Source organism: Eublepharis macularius, chromosome 7, assembly GCF_028583425.1.
Source record: "Eublepharis macularius isolate TG4126 chromosome 7, MPM_Emac_v1.0, whole genome shotgun sequence".
Taxonomy (NCBI): Eukaryota; Metazoa; Chordata; class Lepidosauria; order Squamata; family Eublepharidae; genus Eublepharis; species Eublepharis macularius.
This window is the reverse complement of record NC_072796.1, coordinates 19,050,300-19,067,603: the sequence shown is the minus strand read 5'-3', so window position 1 is coordinate 19,067,603 and position 17,304 is coordinate 19,050,300.

Genomic DNA, 17,304 nt, shown 5'->3' with positions numbered 1-17,304 from the left:
ACATGCCATTGACGCACAAAGAATGTTGCAAAAACTCACCATGGGAGTTAATGGGAGAAACTCACTATGCAGAAATAGAAAATGGTGCAAAAAAGGAAGACTTGTGGGTTTAGATCACACAAGCGAGAAGCACAACTGAAACAGGGATTTTGGTGTTGAACTGGCAGGGGTGAGAAATTGGACTGCATCCTAACCAGGCATAAATAACAGTAGAAGCACTAGAACAAATATAGCAGTGGGAAAACACACTAGAAAAATAGTCACCAAATAAAATTATAATAAAAACCCAAGATCCTAAAGGCAATCACCTGAATAAATAAAGAAATCGATTCTATATTTGGTTACGGTGCAAGGGATAAAAGAGGTGGGGTGAGGCATGGTTGTACCAAAAAGTTTAATGGACAGTTAATTTCTGAATTCAAGGTAAGGAGCGTATAGGATTTAAGCCCATGATTAAAATTAGCAAATTCCTGTACTGGTCAGAACACTCAAATGAAGAAGCCTTTTACAACTCTATACAAGACATCTTACATGAAGATGCTCAAGTATAGGGAGATGTAATGTTATCCGGAAAGCGTAGTTTAAAAAGACACAGCTGGTGGAGATTGCTTCTCAGAGGGTTTGTTAATTTCATCTTTGCCTCCCCAAAGGTTCTGTCAATTTCACCTTCCCTTGGGAGAAGCATAGATGAAATGATCAGATCCTCTGAGGAGTGATCTCTGCCAGCTCTGTCCCTTTAAACTACGCTTCCTGGCTAACATTGCATTTCCCTTCCATGTAAGATGTCTTGTGTAGCAAGACACTGCATGTTTGAAGGTTCTTCCATTTTCCTCCCTGAGTCTATCCAGAAGGCCTTCTCCATTGGAGAGGTTTTCTCTAAGCAATAAGTTGTTCTGGGGAAAAATCATAAGCCACTGTTCACCTAGAGCCTGAAATGGGAAAGCAGTTGATCAGTGAAAACACTGACTTGGACTGCTTTCTCATAGAGGACTTCCCCCATATCAGTCATTTGACTTGTGTAAGTCCCCCCGCCCCCCGCCTTCCACATGGCATCATCCTGCATTCCTACACAGATCTTGAACATCCCCATTTTTTCTGCCAAGAACTCCCCTTTATTTTAAACCTATTAAAAATACCTAATCTTTCCCCGGCAGTACAAACAGTTTTTTTGTGTCTGAAAGAGACACTGTGGCAACTGTGCGCTTGAATGAAAGGAAACGTGGCAGGGTCAAAGGCCAATTCTATGCTTGGGGTTATTAGGTGAGGGCTGCAAAACAAAACAGGTAGTCTGCTATTGTCCTTCATAGAACTACGGTGTGACTATACTGGAAATACTGTTCATAGTTTGGCGTAGTGGTTAAGAGCGGCGGGACTCTAACTGGAGAACTGGGTTTGATTCCTCACTCCTCTGCCTGAAGCCTGCTGGGTGACCTTGGGTCAGTCGCTGCTCTTCCAGAGCTCTCTCAGCCCCACCTACTTCACAGGCTGATTGTTGTAAGGATAATAATAACACTCTTTGCAAACCACTCTGAGTGGGTAAGTTGTCCTGAAGGGTGGTATATAAATCAAATGCTGTTGTTATCGCTCTAGTTAGTGCATTTCCAAAAGGGTATCTCAGAAAGGAAAAAAAAAAGGTTCGGAAAACTGAAATCAACCTGATTATGTTCTCGGAGCACCTTCTCTTTGAGGAGGAGCTAAAGAGATTGAAGCTTTTCAGTTCAGAGTAAAGGAGGATATGATGCAGGTTTGTAAAATTATACGTTGTTTGGAAAAGGTGGATCCTGTTCTCCATTTCCCATAATACTCGGAAGTACTCACTGAAGTTGAAGATTCAGGACAGACAAACTGAAGGTGCTTCTTCACACAAGGCCCAATTAACTTGTGGGTATCATTTGCACAGGATGTCACGATAGCTACAAACTTGAAATGGCTCTAACTGACAAATGTGTGGAAAACAAGTGCGTTGATAGCTATTAGCCACAGTGACTCAACAGAACTGCCTTGTTCAGAGGCAGTGACTGTTTGAACATGGGTTGGGGGGGCACAACTGGGGGTCAAGGTAGAAGTGACGAATTACAAGTGAACAGATTCACATGTATTCCTCCCTCTTCACTTGCACTCCACTTGCACTCCACTCAACCACGTAGATGATTGAGTGGAGTGCAAGTAGAGCGCAAGTGAACAGGGAGGAATGCATGCGAGTCTGTTCGCTTGCCATTCAAGTGTAATTCGTCACGTCTAGCTTGGCCCTGGGAGAGGTCTTGGCCTCTGTGTCTACTTATAGACCTTCCGAGGACATCTGGTTGGAGGACTCTGTGAAATAGGATGCAGAGCTAGAGGTACAATTGGTTTGATCTAGCAGGCTTGCTCTTGTTTTCTTAAAATCCCATTCCCTGTCCGCCCCCAGCATTTGATTGTACAGATTGCATAAATGGTCACTGAGATAATATATACTTTGAATATCAGCTCTTTTGTGTGTGCGTGGAGGACAGCGCATCTGTTTTTGCATACGAAACTCTAAGGTGCCATGTACAGCTGTGACACTGTATAAAGTAATAAGATCAAAAAATACCAAGTTGTATTGGCTGAGAGACAGGAGGCTTTTGTTTTAAGCTGCGCCTTTGACATTCTGTTCGTAACACAATAAGCAACAAGTAAGGAGTGATCTTGGAGAATCAAGGAGGTTTGGATGATCTGAAAGTCTTTGGCAGGCAGTGCTTTGCAGTGACCCTGCATTCTGTCTCAAACAAGAACCATGAAACACAAACAGATTTATGGGATGTGTTTTTTTAACAAAGGCTGTATAAATGGTTATATAAATGGCAAAATAAGCCCGGCGGGAATATACAATACAGCTTTATCTTTCTTTTCAGCGTCGGCTGCTGATGTTCCAGGAAGCAACCAGAAATGAAGAACATTTTTAAGGAAAGAAAAGGACACATAAGGTGAGAGGAAGCTTTCACAAAGGAAATTTCGAGAATGCTTCTCTGCACTTGCTTGAAATTAAAACCAAAAAACGAACAGTAGTGTCCTAAGCAGAGTTACAAACTTCTAAACCCATGGACTTTAATGGACTTAGAAGGGTAAAGCTCTGTTTAGCATGGGATTTTAAATGGCTTGAGCATAAAGGCTAGTTCATACTTTATTCTTTTATAAGAGAGCATACCTCCCCCCCCCCCATTTCCCACAGGTTCTTTTTTCCCTCCAGTGGCATTCAGGGTAGTGTGCACTCCCAATACATGCAAAAACCAACTCTTCACCATCTTTAGTTCCTTGGTTAATCTTATTTGCACTTTCAGCAGGTCACACATGAACACATGAACACATTTGAAGTTGCCAAATACTGAATCAAACTGGCAGCAGCTCTCCGGGGTCTCAGCCAGAAGTATTTTACTTCATCTACCAGGGCTTTTTTTTCAGCTGGAACGTGGTGGAACGGAGTTCCGAAACCCCTTGAAAATGGTCACATGACTGGTGGCCCTGCCCCCGATCTCCAGACAGAGGGGAGTTGAGATTACCCTCCGCGCCGCACAATCTAAACTCCCCTCTGTCTGGAGATCAGGGGGCGGGGCCACCAGCCATGTGACCATTTTCTCTGCAGGCAACCCACTGAGTTCCACCACCTCTTTTCCCTGAAAAAAAGCCCTGTCATCTACCACCTGACCCTTTTAATTGGAGATGCTGGGGATTGAACCTGGGGCCTTCTGCTTGCAGGGTTACTGACTCATGCTTGGGAAATACCTGGCTATTTGGGAGTGGAACATGGGGAATGTGGGGTTTGGGGAGGAGAAGGACCTCAGCAGGATATAATGCCATAGAGCGTACCTTCCAAATGAGCCATTTTCCCCATGAGAATTTCTCTCTGTTGTCTGGTGATCAGTTGTAATTCCAGATCTCCAGCCCCTGCCTGATGGTTAGCAACCCTATCTGCATGCAAAGCAGAGGCTCTTCGACTGAACCACAGTCCCTCCCCAATGAAGAGGACTTCAGACATCATGCAAAGCCACGGTTTAACCAAGACACTTCCAGTGCAGTCCAAAGCAGAGTTATACCCTGTGGCAGGTAGAACAGAAAATATACCTCCTGTATCTACCAGAAGTGAAGGGCCAGCTAGAGCAGCCCGCCTGGCAACGGCCTACATAGAGCAGGATTTGGCCCCGCAACTGCTGGTCAATGCAACAGGGCAGTCCATCTTCCATGTGGTAGGCCCATTGAAGCCCGGCCTGCCCAAGAGACTGGCAACATGCCCAACCCAGCAGGGCTAGATGAGGGAGGAACAGCCAACTCATTGGGCAGCCCTAAACCTCAATCTGCCAGCCTCAGTTGGTGGAGGGAGGTGGGGCAGCCATTTAAGGAATGTGGAGGGTGGGGCTGGAGGCCAGCCTGGTTCAGTCACTGCCAATTGGTAATAGTTCCTGCCAATCAACCCAGGAGGGTGTGGCAACCCTCAGGGAGGCATGGAGAGGAAGAGGGGCATTCCCCAGGGAGAATCTCTCATAAGGGCCAGGGAAGGACTCAATTTTGGGAAGATATGCTATCCCTCCTGCCAGCTAACAAGCTAAAGGGAGGGCAGTAGAAAGAGAGGAGGAAGGTCTAGTGGTGCTGTTAACTACTTCCCCTCTATAGTCTGAGACCTGCCAAGGCCCCCATGAGGAGGCTTGGGAAGCCGTGTCAGCCTGCCTGACCCTGACCGCACAGAAGATGCTCACAGACAGCAGAGCTCTGAACCATCCAGTGGAAGCTGGGAGCTGAGAAAGATTGAGATCTGACTTGGGGGAGGTTTAGTCAGCTAGGTTTTGAGGGCTGATGTTGTGAGAGAAGTGTGAATTAAAGATCTGTGGGTAACCCAGGAGTTACAGTGGGCCAGCAGGGTTTTCCGGGCCTTGTATGCAACTTTGTTGTAGCAAACTGCTCTATTTATAGGTTAAAAACCCACCCAAGAGAAGATTTCTCTTAGGCATGTATAGGGTTCCCAGGTGTCTGGTTTCGTCCGGAAAGTCTGATATTTTGTTGCACTGTCCGGGGGAAACCTACTGAAAATACCAGACTCCTGGGGAAGGAAAGAGAGAAGGAGGAATGGAAGGGAAAGGGAATAGAAGGGAAGGAGTGGCATGGCCCGGAGGAAGCCAGTCCACTTGCTGCCACGGAACCGGTGTGAGTGGACTTGGCCCAGGGGCTGATGGCTCACAGGCTGGGCCCACAGAGACATTCCCTCTCTGTTCCCCATCGAGCGATGTGTTCCTGGGAGCGCTGCGCTGGCCAGACCAGTTTCCTATTGCTGGGCCCTGGCTGTGCAACCCCTGTCTCTGAGAGACTCTAGGGCCAGGGCCTGCATAGCTAGGCACGATGATGTCAATTCTGAAAGTGACATCATCACACCAGGGCTAGAAGTGTAAGGAGCATCCCAAGGGTGAGTACCGGGGGCTTCTCCACTCCCCGAGGTCCGATTTGGGGAGGGAAACCATCTGGCAACCCTAGGACAGTATTATCTGAAGCTCAACATCCCATGACCCTTGATTGGTTAAGGGTTAAGAGTTACCTTGGTTGTATATTTCTTTTTGAATAAACTATGTCCTTGTTCAGTTTTCTAAAAGGAAATCATATTGTTCCAGTCAGTTTACCTCATTATCCCTCAGTTTTCAATCCAGGCTTGGGTGAGTTTATACTCAGACTAGGGCTGCTGGGCCTCCCTCTATAGTGGGAGGTCTCCTGCCAATCATATGCATTGCCTGCCACTGCTCTGAGCAGCAAGGGGAGAAGAATAACTTAAACCAACTCTGCAGGCCTCTGTGCTGATACATCACTTCCAAGTACAACCCAGGAGTGACAAGTGGGTTACTCTAGGAACTGCGGGAAACTCTATGGTACCATAAAGTTTCTGGTGATTCCTAGAGCTATCCATTGTCACTTCTAGGTTGTACCTAAAAGTGACATAGTGTCATCAGCAATGCTGTTGATATCACTCCCCCTATGTTCCCACCCCTCAACCCTCCCGCTTGTTTCCAGCTCCACCTGTCTAGCTTTCAGGAAATCCATCACACACCTTTCTGTGTCCATTGAAGTCAATGGAGTTAGAGGATATAACTCTGTTTAGGACTGTGGTGTAAGAGGCCAGCAGTTTCCTTTGACCTTCAAATGGCACAGTCAGCGATGAGGCCCTCTGAGTCCATCTTCACAAAAGGGGCCTTTTTCCCCTTTACAAAACTGAGAGATGAACTATTTCATAAGATTATCTGAAAAGAAAGCATCAATATATAATTTTGCATATCTGAAATTCTGATCAGGAATCCATGTTATACAGTTGCATGTGCTTCTAGACTTCAAACATTGAATGCGTGAAGCTGCCTTATGTTGAGTTTGATTACCGGTCTGTAAACCTCGGGACTCTCTTCTGCTCTGATAACAATTCACTCAAGACTTTGGACGTACCAAAGATGGAATCTGGGCTGTTCTGTGTGTTTTGTTGGGGCCACTTCCCCTAACACATTTTTAAAAACTCTGAACCATTCTGATAGAGGCCACAGTGCACAATATGTTTGTCCGCAGGTTGAGTGGGGGTTCTCCTAATCCAACTTGCTTTCCCAACAGCCAGAGGGCAGCTGCATGAAACTTCTTTCCCCAAGCACTGCAGGGCCTGCGGCACTGGCGGGCGGGCGGTGGGGGGGGGGGTGTAGGGTTGCCAGTTCAAGACATGGTGTGTGTGTGTGGTGTTGTCACAGGTGTAACAATGTCACTTTCAGGGGAAACCTGGAAGTGATGGCAGGTAGCTCTAGGGAACTCTGTGGTCAAACCTAGGGGGAGGAAAGTGCACTCCCAGAAAAGGCACTGAATAAACGGAAACCAAACAGACTGCAACTGTTTTGAAAATGGAGACGTCTGGGGTCAAGGGGAAAAGCCAGCTGCATTTGGTGAGTGGGCTGTCCCTTTAAGGATGTGGGGAAAGGCCTCTTATTAACATTTGAACATATTGCATATAGACAGTTGCTTATTGACATATTTTTAGATATTTGCAGAGCTTTTATAGAAGCCAATTTATAGATTTGTCACCATTGTTTTTGTTTTGCCTTCCATAAATAAATAAAAAAACCTAGGGGGAGGAAGGGCTTCTCTCTCCCCCCTTGTTGGTCCCCCCTCCAAATAGCTCAATGGGGGCGTTATATGCCCCGCTGCGGGCCTGCATGTGACCTGAACGCTACTTATGCAGCCATGCAATGGACAAAAAACATCCCTGGGGCTGTTTGGGGTGAGAAAATGGCAAGAGGAGAAAGTAGACGTGCTTTTTACGCCTATGCCATAGTCTCCATCTAAACTGAGCCCTGTGGTGGTCGGAGAAAGAAGTTCCCTGAAGTTGCCGTCTTGCTGTGGGGAAAGCGAGTTGGCGTATCATCTACTTGGGCCCTCTGCGCATTTAAAATCATTCCTAAATATTTGAATCAAGCATCAGTAAGTGAGGCAAGAGAGAGACAGAGTGACTTGTCTTCACTCTACAGGAGGAGGGAGGGGTATTTCAGGTGAATCCTCTTGTGCACTATGCAATAATTCATACACTTGTCTTGCTCCAGCTGTCTGCAGGAAAACTTAAGCAGTAAATTAGTTTTTCTCCCTTGCTGTCTTTCATGCATGAGAACATCTTTATGGACATCCAGAAACTCTCATCATTGTTCTCTTTCGAATTTTGAATTACCTTGATCTGATATCTGAAAACCGCAGGACCATTTCAGACAGGTCCCTCATCTGTTGATGGGCATTGGAAGAAAATTCAAATCATAGCAGCTCCTTCCAGCCAGACCCTTCCCTGCCTCAAGGTAGGACTTTTCCCCACAGAAATATCCCAAATCAGATGGAGAAATAAAGACCTCTTTACCCCTCAAGCAAGAGCATCAAGGAGGGTTGCCAGGTCCCCTTATCCTCCTGGCTGGCTGGGTAGGTGGGTGGGAACTAACACTTACTGGAGGTGATAGATCCAGAGGAGTTAGCCGTGTTAGTCTGTAGTAGCAAAATAGAAAAGAGTCCAGTAGCACCTTTAAGACTAACCAACTTTACTGTAGCATAAGCTTTCGAGAACCACAGTTCTCTTCGTCAGATGCATCTAAAGTTGGTTAGTCTTAAACAGGGGTCATTTTGTAGAAAAAGAACTGGAGGAACTCATTAGCATAACTCATTAGCATATGCCATGCCCCCTGGCAGCGCCAGAAATGTGTCATTAGCATAACTGATTTGCATATGCCACACACCTCTGACATCACCTATCCTGGCTGTTTTGGACCCAATCCTGGCCATTCAGGACCGAAATTGGGCCCAAAATGGCAAACAGGCTGAAAATGGCTGAAAAGGACCCCAAAATGGTCAGGATTGGGCCGCTGCTGAACAGGAGAGTGATCCACCACCCGTCAGAGGCCCGGTCTGGGTTGTTTCAACCCCAATCCAGGACGAAACGGGCCCCAAATGGCCGAGAGTCAGGTGGGCAGGGCCACCGGACATATGACATCTTTGGGGAACCTTTAAGACTAAGTTCCTGCGCATTCCCCCTCAAAATGAGCCCTGGTCTTAAAGGTGCTACTGGACTCTTTTCTATTTTATTGGAGGTGATGTCCTTTCTCGTACGTGCTCCTAGCAGGTGTGATGATGTCACTAACAGAAGCCTCACACACCCTGAGTCTTGCCGGGGCCTGCACCAATCCGCCGCTGAATTATTTCTTCTCCTTTGTTCCTGGCCCTATCTCTCGCCTAGTTGCATCAGGGTCTCCTGGGAGAGGGCTCCATAACTGTCCGGGCCTCTCTTGGCCTTAGGATTTTCAGGTCTCCTTACCATCCCCGCGGGACGGGGGACCCGGCATTTACCTAATGGCAATGCCCTTGTGCACGCACTTTGCACACATGCTCCCGGTGGGTGCCATGACATCACTTCCAGAAGTGACATCATTGTGCCAGTGGCTCCCTTCACAGGGGCCAATTTGGATCCCTGCAGAGTGTGGGAGCTTGCCAGCTGCTGGGCATGAAGAAGTCACTTGAGGAAGTGATGTTGTCGCATCTGGTGGGAGCACATCTGCTGCATGCCGGCCTGGGAATTTTTTCTCTCCCGGGCCTTTTCCCCAGGCCTCCCCTCCCTCCACGCCAGCCAGGCAAGTGGAGGAGGGGGGTGGAAGCTGGGAGCAGGAGATCTCCTCCCCCACTGGTGGACTGGCCACCCTAGCATCAAGGTGAACCGCCCAGGGGATGCTAAAAACCACCTGAGGATCACTCATCAAGCTGACATGGGCCAGGGAAATACATGTTTGAGATAAAATCACAGCGCCAAGTGTGGAGCACAAGGAAAACTCACACCTTGTTGGCCAGTTTACATAGCCAGCAGAGTCAATTGACACAGCGTTACCTGAACTGTGTTATTTCAGGCTGCAGGGTGGGTAGGTATTACAAATTCAATTACTTTTCAGGAACTGTAACTTGCGCATGAAGAAAACTAGCATGTTGTGGGTTTCTGGCTGAAGAAAAACGTCTCTTTTTTGAGCAAGTTTTTTCTTCCTCCATCAGGGAGGCTTGCCCTACCCCCCACACACTTTCAGTTGCTTTTCAGGTATAGTTTTTTTTGTAAAATATTATTCTAACTGATGAATCTTTTGTTCATTCATTCTGGCAACTGCAGGGAGCAGGTACAGCCATGGAACATTATGCATTATGTAGATTTGGGAGTTTATTTCATATTAAACGATGCCTTGCCTCTGCCACTCCTGCACGTGCAAACAAAGTGATCTTTTTTAACATGGAAAATGTATGGCGTGATTGGTGGTAGAAAGTGCTGTCAAGTCATGGCTCTCCCTGCTGGGGTTTTCATGGCGAGAGACTAAGAGAGGTGGTTTTCCATTGCCTGCCTGTGCCACCCTGGTCTTTATTTGAGGTCTCCCATCCAATTACTAACCAAGGCTGACCTTGCTTAGTTTCTGAGACCTGACGAGATTGGGCTTGCCTGGCCTATCCAGGCCAAGGCATGGAATGATGAACTGCCTGGAACTGTATCTATATTCTCCTCTTGAAAGTTCTCTCTCTCCCCCTCTCTCCCTAACTGTGGTTATATTCTCTTTCAGAGGATGTGACCGGTGTATGTGTGTACCCCAATCCTAAGTATGTTGCCTAAATGTATGCTGGGCGCTTAGCTATGCACAGCTGTGATAGCTTTTAGATTGGCTTGTGCTGATGTAACTCCACAACTGGGGCTACTAGGTCCCCTTACCCTCCTGGTGGGGAGGGGGGGGCTGGCACTTATCTGGGGGGGCAACATCCCTGTGTGTGCAGGCATGATAATGTCACTTCCTAAAGGGATGTCATTGATCCCAGAAGCAGGCATGATCCCACGCTTGAGCCCCTGTGAAGCACAGGAGCATGCCCACTGCCGGGCACAGTGATGTCACTTAAAGAAGTGACGTTGTCACGGCTCGAGGGAATGCACCTGCTGCGTGCTGTCCCAGGAGGCTTTTTGCATCCCTGGCCGTTTCCCCTGCTGGCCAGGTGAGTGACTGCGGGGGGGGGGGGGCAGACGCTGGGATCAGAGGTTCCCCCGTCCTCACTGGGAGACCTGGCAGCCCCATTCACAACAGCCTGTAATTTCTGAGAGGTAAGTCAGAAATTCAGGTAAGTCAGGTAAGTCAGAGGTCAGTCTGACAAGGAGGCATAGCTGCAGCAGTCATGATATAAGCAGGTTTTTTGCTAGATATCAACTGCCTTCTGTTATGCTAATATAGGTTTGTCCATATTCCTTTCCAGATTGACTCTGTCATGGAGCTCAATGTGTTATGCAGTGTTGGGAGTTGGACTGGGAAGAGATCGGTTCAAATTGAGTTTAGCTTAGCCACCTACTCTCAGCTATCCTTGCCAGGGTGGGGGTGGGTGGGAATGGGGATAGCCCCCTGAGAGTAGTCCTGGGCTTCTTAGAGGAAGGACAGGACATAAATAATGATGATATTTGTTATAGGATCCAGTATCTCTTCACTGTAAATTAAATTGATATATAAAGTTTCAACATCAAGACCAGAGAACCTCATTTTTAAACACCTTTTACGTTAAACGAGAAATTGGAACATTGTGTTTTTCTGCAGAGATATATATTCTTTTAGAAATTAAGACTATGTGCCAAAGTTGATTCACACAGGAGAGTAATAAATCAAGATGGGTAGCTGTGTTTATCTGTCTGTAGCAGTAGAAAAGAGCAAGAGTCCCACAGCACCTATAAGACTAACAAAATTTGTGGTAAGGTATGAGCTTTCATGAATCACAGCTCACTTCTTCAGAGGGTAACGTTACTAAGAAGAAGAGTTGTTTTAAAGCAAGTTTTTCCATATGTAATTCTGTCTTAGGAGGAGGAGCTGCCAGTATCTAACTTAGTGTCCATCAATGAGAGAGAACTTTGTATGGTAGAAGGTGGATACCGAGAAATGAGCTTAGAAGTAGCAATACAAGAGTAACATGTGTCCTCTTTGGTTTCCACTTTGATTTGTGAAATCTATCAGTCTTTCCCTGCTGAGAGGCACAGTAAGGTGGGTGAGGCCAGCTGTGACTGGTGGTGCTTGCTGTGATCTTGGGTAGTACGAGGGCACTACTGTGCATTTTGGATGCTACAACTACGCTCAGAAACATGTTGGCCTTAAACCTTAATAAAGTTCTAGCCTCGAAGGAACAGGAGCTGTGCATCTGCTCTGCCGCACTCACTCTGAGATGTCAACTCAAGGCGGCATTCTGACTCTCAGCAATGACGCAATCTGATTCATATCAAGGCCTGTGACGGACCGCCATCCTCTGAGATTGTTTGGAAAGCACTTCTGGTTATATCTCCCACAGCCCTCAGCAATGAATGAAGCAGCAGATGTAAATGAAAGGGGGGGGGATATACAACAATTGCATACTTCAATAAAGTAGAATTTACATACATTGAATATTTATGCTCTTTGGCAAAGTGTTCCATTTCAGCCAGAGGGCAGCAGAATATAGATTATGCCACATTTCCCCTATATAACAAATGGGATGTTTAGTTGACAGTGCGTGTTAAAATGCTAATTTTTAAATTGAAATCATTGAAGCAAAGTGAACCTTAAATAACTTGAAAGAGGTGTTTCCCTCCCTAACATGCTTTAATGTGTGATCAGTAATAGCAGCATTAACCAGGAATGCACCGGACTCCCCCCTGGAGACTTGCAGCTAATTAAAGTGCATCTCCATTCAGTGTATTCTGAGTCTGCAAATGCATTGAGGTCATAGGATATTGTTGATTAAGATGACACTGACGAGTGCATGTGAGGCAGGAGCTGCCCTTCTAGGATCGACAAGAGTTCCTGTAAGGTGCAATAAAGTGCTTGTTGTTTTGATTGCAAAACACTATTATGGCTATGCAAATTCCACCTACGAACTCACTCTCTCTCACACATACACAAACAGACATATGTGCACGCACGCAAGTGCGTGCACACACAGTACCTTGAGGTTCCTTCTGCTGAAAGCTAAAATTCAGTGTAAAGTTTGTCTCAAAGAAGTTCACATGCTTCTCAGTCTTCATAGATGTAGCAAAGGACCTCTAAGGGCCAAGCTACAAGTGACGAATGACACTTGAACGGCAAGTGAACAGACTCACATATATTCCTCCCTGTTCACTTGCGCTCCACTTGCACTCCACTACGTGATCGAGTGGAGGGCAAGTGGAGCACAAGTGAACAGGGAGGAATACCTGTGAGTCTGTTCACTTGCTGTTCAAGTGTCATTCGTCACTTGTAGCTCAGCCCTAAAATGGAAGCCCAGCTATGGCAGTGGCCTTCCTTGCCCACATAAGCCCAAGAGCCAAGATTTCTGATCTGCTGCAGCAGTTTTTTGTTATTCATTCTTTCCTTCCTCCCAACCTATATGCAAAGCGCGTCGTAAACATAACCACTGGAATCAGGTTCCTGTGCTAGCTGCATTACATCCCAGTTAAACAATAAAAATGACTGGAGATCTTACCTCTAAAACGAATGACTATTCGTAAATCGGTAGTAAGAACATCACATCCACGCTTTATCCTCGTTCAGTGCATTTGATGAAATGACAAACATTTCTATTGGAACATTTTTGTTAGTCTTAAAGCTGCTGCGGGACTCCTGTTTTATTTTGCTGCTATGGTCTAGCATGGCTGTCCATCTGGAATGACACTCTACCCTGCTTGTCTTCCGTTGATATTATTTTTAATATGTGTATGCACATGCAAAATAGTTGCTTTTCCCTGTAATGCAATCAGCAGAGATGATTAATAAAGGAAGCCTGAGAGATTAAATGTAACAAAGTAGCTCAAGAGAATATAGACTTTGATTTAGATGCAAAACCAGACCATGGCTTATAGTTTCATGAATAACGAACCCTGTGCTTGTGCACTTCCTTCTTTTCCCATATGCTCGGACTTGATTATTTCCAACTGAATCTTCTTTAACTGCAGCCTATAATTTGACATTACTTCCAAGCTGTCCGAGCCAAGTACCAACCATGACCGCAAATAGGGTTGTCAGGTCCCCTTAACCCTCCCAACGGGTGGGACTCGGCCCTCACCTTTTCTTTGCTCCTCGCATGCGCAATTAGTGCATGTTCCTGGGCCTGATGTCACTTCCAGGGAGTGATGTTATTGGGCAGGCCCAGGAGCACACACGTGCTTTGCCCAAATTGGCCCACTGTGAAGCGCAGGAGTGCTCTCAGGGCGGCGGGATGACATCACTCCTGGGCACGACATCATCACACCGCCCTGGGAGCATGCTCAGAAGGTCTGTTCCCCTGCCTTTTCCCCCTGCCAGCCAGCGGGGGATCCCTAACTGCAAATGAGGTTTTAGGTTGGAGGGATGGACAGGGCCAAGCCAAGATTGCACTAACAATTCCTCTAGCTACTGTGATCGCCGGCTATCAGATCTGGATGCTGAATTTTGAAATCATGTCAAATGCATACCTTTGGCAAATGTTTAAAAACTTTCATCCCAGCTGTGCTGCGCAGAGAATGTAAGAGGTGGTTTCAGCTGTCCGCAAGCAAGGACGCTGGCGCTTGAGATCAACTTGTGTCTGTTTCCTCTTGGATGGAATAACAAGGATTGCGCTTAGAATAAGCCCTGTGCAGACAGTTACATAGAGTAGAACTGAATGCATGGGGGCCAGGACTGTGCCTGCTGCCCCGTCTCTGACTGTTCAGGTATTTAAGGTCCCATCTGTGCAGGGATATAATCCTAGGGTTGCCAACCTCCAGGTGGGGCATGGTGTTCCCCTGGAATTACAACTTATCTCCAGACTACAGCGATCCCCTGAAGGAAATGGCGGCTTCATAGAGTGAACTTTATAGAATTGCATCCGTGCCGAACTCCCTTCCAAACTCCACTCTCCCCAGGCACTGCACCAAACTCTCCAGAAATTTGCTATGCCCTACCTGATTTGTATGCTCCATTTTGCATTTGGGTCTATCATGTCTTCATTTCTACACTGGGGAAAAAACCCTTGCCCAGGCCTATACATTTGGCTTTACGTGTGGATGCTCGTTTCACAAACTGCCTTGTGTGCTTGCCATGCCCATTTCTCTCCATGCCAAGGTGTACTTTTGGTCAGGTGTCTGCTAGCTCGGAGTATCCCTCGTTGTCAAAAGTACAGTCCTATGTCAGCTTCTCCCTAGGGCCCTTCGTGGCTAGATCAAAATCACCTCCTGAATGTGCACATTCCATTTGTACTGAACTTGTAAATAATCATTTTCTCCATGTAGGTTTTCCTAAATAACATTCTTAACTCTTAATATCTATTGCTGTTTATCTTATCGATAGCTTTGACTACTTGGCGCTTTATGGGCCCTCTATCGGCGTTTGCCTATGGCTACAAATTTTGTTAATAAGATATTGACAATTTGTTTTGCCTTCTGGATCACGCCTGCCACAGTAGTAAATAATGTAGCATTAGGAATCAAGCTTCCCAATTCCAACTAGGTGCAAAGAAAATATGCCAACTCCCTGAAGCTTTAATGTGAAAAGCAGGAAATCGATTGGTTGACATTTTCAATCTTCTGCATCGACACAATCTATTAATAATGTTAAATTTGCAAAAGAGGGTTGATAACCTCCCTCCTTCCTGTTTCTATGTACACTGATTATTTTCTGCAAAGATTAGCTATTGAGAAGGATGGGAGAGGGTTTGAGGAAGCATATTTATGGAACAGAAGTGTCATCATATTGGTTATGGGTTTTCCCCGTGAGCACTAAAGGAAGTACTTCTATATGCTCTGTAAAGAAAACCTTGCAAAAGTTTGCCATGCTTTTTGTTTCTCTAACATTCATAAAGAGACAGAAGTTCTTTCCTGAAGCTAATGTGTACCAGATGCCTGCAAACCACATGTAATGAGACTACATGCTACTTGAAGTCCTCTGGATACATACAGTTCCCAAATTGCATAAACACGGGCAACATGTGTCTTTACCATGTGTCTTTGGTACCACTGGACCACTGGATTTTTCAAGGTTCTTCATACACACTGAAGTCACAAACATGGTAACACCTTTAGCGTCTCTCTATACAATACTTTTGACACGTGTTCTTCACATGTTGGGAGATGCAATATTAGCTGGGAAGGGTAGTTTTAAATGTCAGAGCTGGTGGAGATTGTTCTGCCTCTGGCGACTCCCCTTCTGGAGCCTTTGCCCTGCCGATGCTTGGTTAATTCAAAGTTTTAAGCAGCGAGGGTAGCAGGGTAAAAGCTCTGGAAGGGGGACAGTCCGGCATGCCAGAGGCGGAGGAGGGCTCTGAAAGAATCCATCCGCTTTGGAGTGATCTCCGCTGGCTCTTTCAAAACTACGCTTCCCAGCTAACACTGTGTCTCCCGACACTTGACGAATGTGCACCCCGGCTTCTTGTGTAGACAGACTCTTAGAGCCAAGCTACAAGTGACGCCTGACACAGGTTGGACGCTTGTCAGCTTCCCTCAAGTTTTGATGGGAAATGTAGGCATCCTGGTTTTACAGCTTGGCTCTCCATTACAGCTGCAAGACCAGGTCGCCTACATTTCCCATCAAAACTTGAGGGAAGCCAACAAGCGTCCAAACTGTGTCAGGCGTCACTTGTAGCTTGGATCTGACTCCAATTTCTGCCTTGTAAGAGGCTGCTCCCTTCAGAATTTCCTGCTATTATTGAGTCTTCTTATTTTAACAGTGTCACCCTAAGCAGAATTACACTCTTCTAGGCCCATTGACTTCAATAGACTTAGAAAGATACAACTCTCTTCAGGATGACATTGTTTAAGTCTTTTTCCCCCTGTAGTTATTGAATTGTTTGGGTATTCAGTAAAGCATCGGACTCTCTTTATGGCGATGTTTCTGTCCCTAACACAGTTAAAATCTGTTTTGAATCTTTGTTAATTGGAACTAATTTGCCATATTCGTATTCTCAGTAAGGCTCATTAAAAACCGTTCCCCAGTCTGTCTTTGTTCATTATTCCTGGGAATTGGCTAGATCCAGCCAACACTAAATCAGGCATAGCCTTCCTTCGTTTCCTCTACGATATCCTGCAACAAATCCCAGAATCCCTCCATCTGATCCATTGTCTTAATGCTTAATGATCTGAATGTAATATGTGCACTCTATAATTGAAGCTCTGTGTCAGTGTAGCCAATTATTAATTGCAACTCTTGTTCCTTTGAACTGCTTATCTGAAAGGGTGTTTTTTTTTTTTTTTGCATTTAGTTCAAGGCATTTCAATAATAGCTTTTCAGAGGATTCTACAGGATTTGAATCATTCTTTTTATTTATGGTATGCAGTAAGTCAAATTGTCTGCCTTAATTTACTCTGCATCTTGAAATAAATTACCGATTTGCATGTATTTAATATCAATAGTTCCGTAAAGTATGGAGCACAGAAAATTATGAAATGATACAGACAGACGAGACACTTAATCCTAGTGGATTCCAAAAGATTGCTATGTGAAAAGATAGGACTTATCGTTGAAAAAATTACTTGTAAAATTACTCTGCATTAGAAATTATTATTATTCAGAGACATATTTTGAATTGAGTTTTAAGAGCACCCAAGTCTTCTAAGTGCTGTTCAGCCATTGAGAAATTTTATGAATGCTTGCTTTTGATTTGTGAAGATTTACATTTTAACACAATGCGACAAACACGTCGACGTCGCGCAAAACTCGCGCGAGAAAACACGATATTTCGCGTTTTCTGCGCGACGACGCGTGATGACCCGCGACGTTTCGCGAGGCGGGGGGCTGTCTGGAACCGGCTTGGTTTAAATGAGCAAGTTACAATTTTAATAGATAGATATTCCCTTCTATT